Raw genomic sequence first — 6,458 nt, 5'->3', positions numbered from 1 at the left:
AAATGCTTCAGCCTTTTCCTCATCTTTGATAACTATATTCCTGCCCATGTCTAGTAAAGAATGGAGGTTTTCCTTGTCCCTCCTTTTGCTATTGAGGTCACTGACTGTTCCCTCCTGGATTACAGGGGGGCTGTTCAGATTCTTATCTCTTTCTACAAGCTCCAGAAGCCAGCTGTCCTCAGGACAACCTGACTTACTGTTGAAAACTGAGGTAAAGAAGGTGTTAAACACCTCAGCCTTTTCCTCCTGTTCTTCACCACTGACAGTGAGCTCCCAGAGCTCCAGCACTCCCAGTTACTGTTCCCAACAGGAGCTGCTCCCAGAGTAAAGTGTGCTCAGGTACCTCAACCGGGATGTCACCTGGGGGGGTCAGAAAAGGATTAGAAAATGGAGTATTTAAACAGATGCAGCCAGGGCACACAACAGCCCCTGACACTGCCACAAGTACTTCGATCTTTGCAACAGTGAGAAATAACTCCTGTGGAGGGACCAGAAAAATCCAGCATTTTGGGGCTTACACAAAACCCAGGGACGATTTCTCAGTCAGAATAACCAGGTAATTCTAGTAGTTCATTAAGAATATAATTCAATTAATCCACTGCAAGTAAGACTGACTATTGAAAAACTTCTTTTTTCTGGGTTGTTATTGTAGCTAAGTTTTTGATAAAGGAGAAGTTCCACATGCATAGCTGATCACAGGTCTGGCAAAGTTAATTTCTTTAAAATATGACAGGAATGATGTATGTATGTTCAAGTTTACTGCCTCATTGTGATGGCAGTACTACAGTCCTGTTATACACATGGGATCTCTTCAAAGATGCAATATTTTAGTTCTGTAGCATAAGCACTTAGAACCCTTATAAATTATTTTGCTAATTCAAATGTAATAGCAATAAACCAAAGATTCTGCATCCAAGTCTACTATGTTATTATCTCAATATTCTGTCAAATTCCTAATACAACCATAACACACAAAACCTGGTTATTTTATATCTCCTCTACAGCACCAGCTAAACCAAAGGCTCTTTCCACAGAAACACTGCAAACCTCTAATCATCCAGATCATATTCCTTTGCCATTTTCCCAGTTCCTTTATTGTTTCATGACCTTCTAAGTCTTTATCACTCCACTCTTCCATACTTCTTACAAAGGAGGTACAAAGTCAAATCTTGCTTCACGTGCTGCCAGCTGTCAGAATGCAGCGATTTTTGCCACCCTTATTAAAGTTTTACAATCTGAAAGTGCAACTAAAAGAAAAGCAACCTGATTTGCTTCCCATTCTTCCCAAAAAAGGGTTGTATATATAGGATTTAGCAGCAGGTATCAGGGCTCCAAACAACCTTTAGAGCTTTTTTCTTGAAAGGTGATTTAGAAACCAGGAATATATAAAAGTGATTAAAATCCTGCCTTGTCACAGGCCAACAATATAAAATGCACAAGGAATGCAAAACCTGCAAGATGTTTCATATTGCTTATGGCCAGGGAACACCATGACAGTTGAAACCAACAGGATATAATGTTGCCTAAAAGAGTTATTTGTTCAATATTTTACTTGTGCCAAAAAGCTCTGCAGATCACTGTGCAAGGGAATAACCCTCAAATGCTCTTTTTGGGAAAGACATGTAGCCTGTACACAGTGCCAGGAGAGATGTGAGGGGAATGGGAACCCACACAAAAACAGCCACGGGAAAGAAAAAGAGAAAACGATAAATCAGAAAATACTGACACTGCAGAGAAATTACTGCAAATTAACAGAGAACTGAAAGTAAAGAGACAAAAAGCATCATTAGAAGCAGCCAAAAAAAAAAAAAGGGGGGGAGAAGTGCTGGATAACAGGAGATGGACAGTAAAACAAGGCAGAAGCAATGAGCCCTGGTCCCCTCCAAACCTGCAGTGGCAGAGGCAAGGAGCAGAAGGAAGTGCAGCAGAGAAGGCAAGAGCAGCAGCTCCAGCAGCTGGTTCTGCACTCCTCACAAACACTTGCAGAGAAGCAGCCTGGCAGCAGTTCATCAACATCTGTCCCCAGAGAGCACAACGTCCACTGTCCTTCCCCCCTGTACCAGCCTCCTGCTCAGCATATGGGAACCAAAGTCAGGACATCATAACTCACATTAAGATTATTCTGCAGCCAACTGCCGACTTTGCTTTCCAAATACTATATTCCACCAAGCTTTTTATTTGTTAAGTGAGACATGCTGAGGTTCTACTGGTATTCTTCCAAATTTAGTCTTCCTTTATTATTTATTTAGGATTATTCATATTCATTTTCTATTATCTGTTCATTACTATACTACTGAAACCAATATAGCCCTATGCTTTCAGTTGGTCACTCCAAAAACCTTTTGGGAGACAGACAAAAGGAGGACAAAGTTATTTTTGAAGTTAATAAGAAATTAAAGCTATTTACCCTTACATTTATAAAGAAAGTGATACAAAAACCTAATCATGGCTTGCCAATGTAAACCCCTGGGTGCTGTACAAAGTCTACCTAAGTAGTGGAGAAATAAAAAGTATTACTATTCTGCAGAGAAACTTAGAAAAATCAATTTAACTCATCACTTCTTCAGATGCATTGAAGTTCACTGAATGAAAGCTGCGAGTGTAAGACACTCCACATACAGAATCATCAAAAGCAGTTGGTAAAAAGAGCTGAGAAGCAGAAATCCCCATGTACCTAAAACATTCCAACAATCTGAGTAAAGACAGGGGCCTGATCTTGCATTGGAAAAGGGATGAAAACCCTGCTGAGCTTTTACCACTCCCACTTTCCCTGAAAGAACCATCACTCGAACTTCTACTCGCTGTGTAGTCCCAGTGTTTTCAACCACCACAACACACAGAAACAGACATTTTCTTGCAAAAACTACAAACATTTGGAAGACATATTTACTAGTAATCCTGACTCGAGATTGAGAAAGTCAGCAATGGACAGAGAGTCAAAATTCACACTCAGGTAGCTTTCAAGTTAACTGTGATGCAAGTGGGAAAGTGGACTGCAGCCTTGATATATATATATTTACACAGATATATATATATATACACATATACAAAAGAGGCATACCTTTTATCAGGGCTTGTGGTGACAGGTTGAGAGGTGAGGGTTTTAAAATGAAAGTGGGCAGGTTTAGATTGGATATAAAGAAGAAACTTTTAATAAAGTGGGTGGTGAGATACCAGAGCAGGTTGCCCAGCAAGCTGTGGATGCCCCTTCACGTTAACACTTTCAGGTAACACTTATATTTCTTGCCTCAGAGTACTCCAGGTATAACTGACTGAAAAAGAAACTTCTGTCAATAAGGAAATGTTTTGACAATGAAATTTCTGTATCATACAGACCTGACAGCAAAACAATTATTATTAGTGGTAAGGAGGACTCAAGCTGCAGGCTCTTCTTTAAGCAGCAAATTAATTCCAGCTTCCAGCAGAGAACATGATTGCTTGAGCCACCTGAATTTCCTCCCAACTAACATGATGACATCAGGTCGATCACAACAGGCAGCCCAGGCCAGGGAATATACCTGGCCAGCTCCAAGGTCACAGTTACACTGGCTGTGGATTGGCAAATTCCACAGTTCTTGGGTTCCAGGCTGGGCTTTGGGATTTTTCCCCGTTCAGAACTCACCAGGGTAGCTGTGAGTGACCACAGTGCCCCTGAGCAGCTGCAGCACCACTGCCGGTTATTTCAAGCAGCCCCACGACAGCAGAGCTTCCTTTTCTGAGCGATACTTTACATGTTTGTAAAGACAAAACACCGACTAGATTTGGCTGTTCCACATGACCCTCACTCGCTACAGGGAGAGACAAAAACAAAACTTACCAGCAATCTGAGAGTTTGAGTGTTTCTGAGAAAGAAACACAACCAACACAGGACTCACCAGTCACCGAGGTGACTTTGACATCAGGAAGTCAAACCAGCCAGAGAGAATTGCACCCTACACCAAACTAAAACAGCAGACCAAGATAAAAACCTCTCAAGAGGAAGGTAAGGTACCTGTACAGGACCCAAATGAAGACAGTATTGAAAGGATAATGACTTCATAACAACCTGTGACCAGAAATCAAAGGCCTGCTCCACCAAGTCTTCCTGAAATACATATTTTTGTCTCCATTACTTATTTCTAAAATGGGGATAAAAGTGCTTCTCTTCCCCATGAGTATTACAAGAATAATTACACTAAAAACAGAAAGAAAGACTGGAATATTAAGAGTGTCTTAATCAAAAGTACTTAAATGTATATACTTTATTCATTTTACTACCAAAACACAAATCCACGTGGAGCTTTCCCCATCCATAGAAAGGTCCCACTCCATCATCAGTGGTACTTTAAAACATGCAGAGCACCCCTGCACTGCTTTCTTTGAAAAAGAAAGACCATGACTACCTGAAATTGGTAAAGACAAAAAACAACTCAGATCTTTAGCCTGTCCACTTAAGCCTTTTCCTAATCAACTACTATCCATTTAATTCCGTTCTGAAATAAGAGCAGCTTTCACTGATAAACTATTTTTCAGGTCAAGGATTAAATGAATAAAAAAATGCTGTGCTATATTCTTACTACGCCGAGCAGTCCTTCGGCAAAAATAAGTCAAATACTTTACATCCATTATCCTTAACTAACAATTAGATAAATACCTCCTTTGCACAGTTTCCATAAAGAAATTTCAACACCCCCACTTCCCCCTCAACTTACACACTTCCAACCACAAAAACATGTTTATTCTTAATGTTCAGGCAAAGAACAAAACATACATGACATATTTAAATAACAACAGAAGAGCAGAGAGGAAATCCTCAAACATGTACAGGTTTTATACTCAGAGAGAAGGAGTTTAATTCTGAGACACAACCACTGTGCATAAAGCCACCTAACAAATTCCTCACAGGTGCAGGGACTCAGGAGACTGGCAATGCCTTTCTGTCCTGTAGCACAACATTGCACAGCTTTCAATCCTCCACACAAAATTAACAGACTCCTCTTAGACCACTGGGAAGCAGCAGCAGTCTGACGAGGTGTACAGTCCACCTTTGCAGGTTAAATGCCTGTTACGTTTTCCCCATAATTCTGAGAGACTCACCCCTGAGTTCCAAGTCCTCCTCAGTCCACATCCCCAAGCCATGGAGCAGATGTGGGACATGTGGGGCCTCTAGGAAGGAGCACTAAATTCAGCAGGTGTAAACTCGCAGCTTTGAGGTTTTGTCAAGAAATAACAGCACAGAACACTCTGCTGAGCTACAGATCTGATCGACCCCCTGAGGCAATACCACACGTGTATACACACCTGTAAGTATATCTGTATATAGAGCACATGGTCCAGCTACAGCAAATTGACCAGTCCATGAGGGAGCAATCAGCTCAGACATGTGACAACACAAGATGAAGATGCTCAACAACTGCACTAAACCACTCCTATGTGCACTGTGAAAGGGAGAGAGAGAGAGCACAGTAGGGTTCTGTCCCTAAAAAACCCCATGAAAAGCAGCTTATATACAGGAACTTCTAAAGAAAATTGGCCATATGCGGTTAAAAAAAACCCAACAAAGCAACAAAACCCAAAACAATAAAAACCAAAACCACAGCAAAACACCTGCTCGGATATCGCTCTGGAATACAAAATGAACCACCTCTGAGTAAAAGCATACACACAATTCTTCAGTATTGCAAGCAAGGGTCAGCGAACAGGCCCCGGGAGCCGACGGCGTGTGCTGACAGGTCCGGAGGTGCAGGAACACCCCCAGCCGTGCCCGGAGCCGACGGAGGCCAACGTGACACATCTTACAGGGGATTTTGCGGCACCAGCCGGGTCCAGCTCGGATGCACGGAGCCAGGGATGCATCCAGCACTCAGGGGAAACGCACGGTCACGCCAGGGCCGCGTTCGCGAGGCTCCGGGAGCAAAGCACGGGCTGGGAGGCGCGCGGCCGGGGCACAGCGCGGGTTTCGTGCCGTTCACACCGCTCCGAGGGGACACAAAAAGCCCCCGCGAAGGGACGAGCGCTGCCGGAGGACGCCCGTCCCTCCGTCCCCCCTCAGCAACAGGGCACCGCCACCTGCGCGTGGGCCCACCTGCCCCCGCTGCCCCTCCCCGCGGCCCTGCCCCGCTCCTGGCGCTCTGAGGGGGTCGGCCGAGCCCAGGCCTCCCGCCCTGCCGCGCCCCGGCGCAGGCGGGCCGCTGGCGCTCACCAGGCAGCGGCGGGGAGCGGCGGGAGCGGCGGGGCCCGGAGTGGCCGCGCTGGGGGCGGCCGCCGGCGGGGGCCGGGGGCCGGGGCCGGGGCCGGTGGCGGGTCGGTGCGGGGGGGGTCCGGCGGAGCCGCGTCCGCCGGCCCGGAGTGTCACCAGCAAAACATGGACGCGGGCGGGCGTCGCGCACAAAGGCTCGCGGGGGCGTTCCGCCTGGCTCTCGCGAGAGCGGCCGCTCCGGCTGCTCGCTCCCCCCTTCCCCTCCCATCCGGGGCGCGTC

At 45.4% G+C, this 6,458-nt stretch overlaps 1 protein-coding gene across 1 annotated transcript in view; it reads right to left on the bottom strand.

Annotated features, from left to right (window-relative positions):
* HERC1 (HECT and RLD domain containing E3 ubiquitin protein ligase family member 1) overlaps window positions 1–5,190 on the bottom strand; it is a 93,206-nt gene extending 88,016 nt beyond the window's left edge. Inside the window, exon 1 of the mRNA XM_029963143.1 lies at window positions 5,077–5,190. The gene's annotated coding sequence lies outside the window, so the exon portion shown is untranslated. The remainder of the gene's footprint in view (window positions 1–5,076) is intronic.
* Between the last annotated feature and the right edge of the window lie 1,268 nt (window positions 5,191–6,458).

This window comes from Manacus vitellinus, unplaced genomic scaffold, assembly GCF_001715985.3.
Source record: "Manacus vitellinus isolate BGI_N305 unplaced genomic scaffold, ASM171598v3 scaffold_53_pilon, whole genome shotgun sequence".
Lineage (NCBI taxonomy): Eukaryota > Metazoa > Chordata > Aves > Passeriformes > Pipridae > Manacus > Manacus vitellinus.
This window is presented reverse-complemented; position numbering and strand designations above follow the sequence as displayed.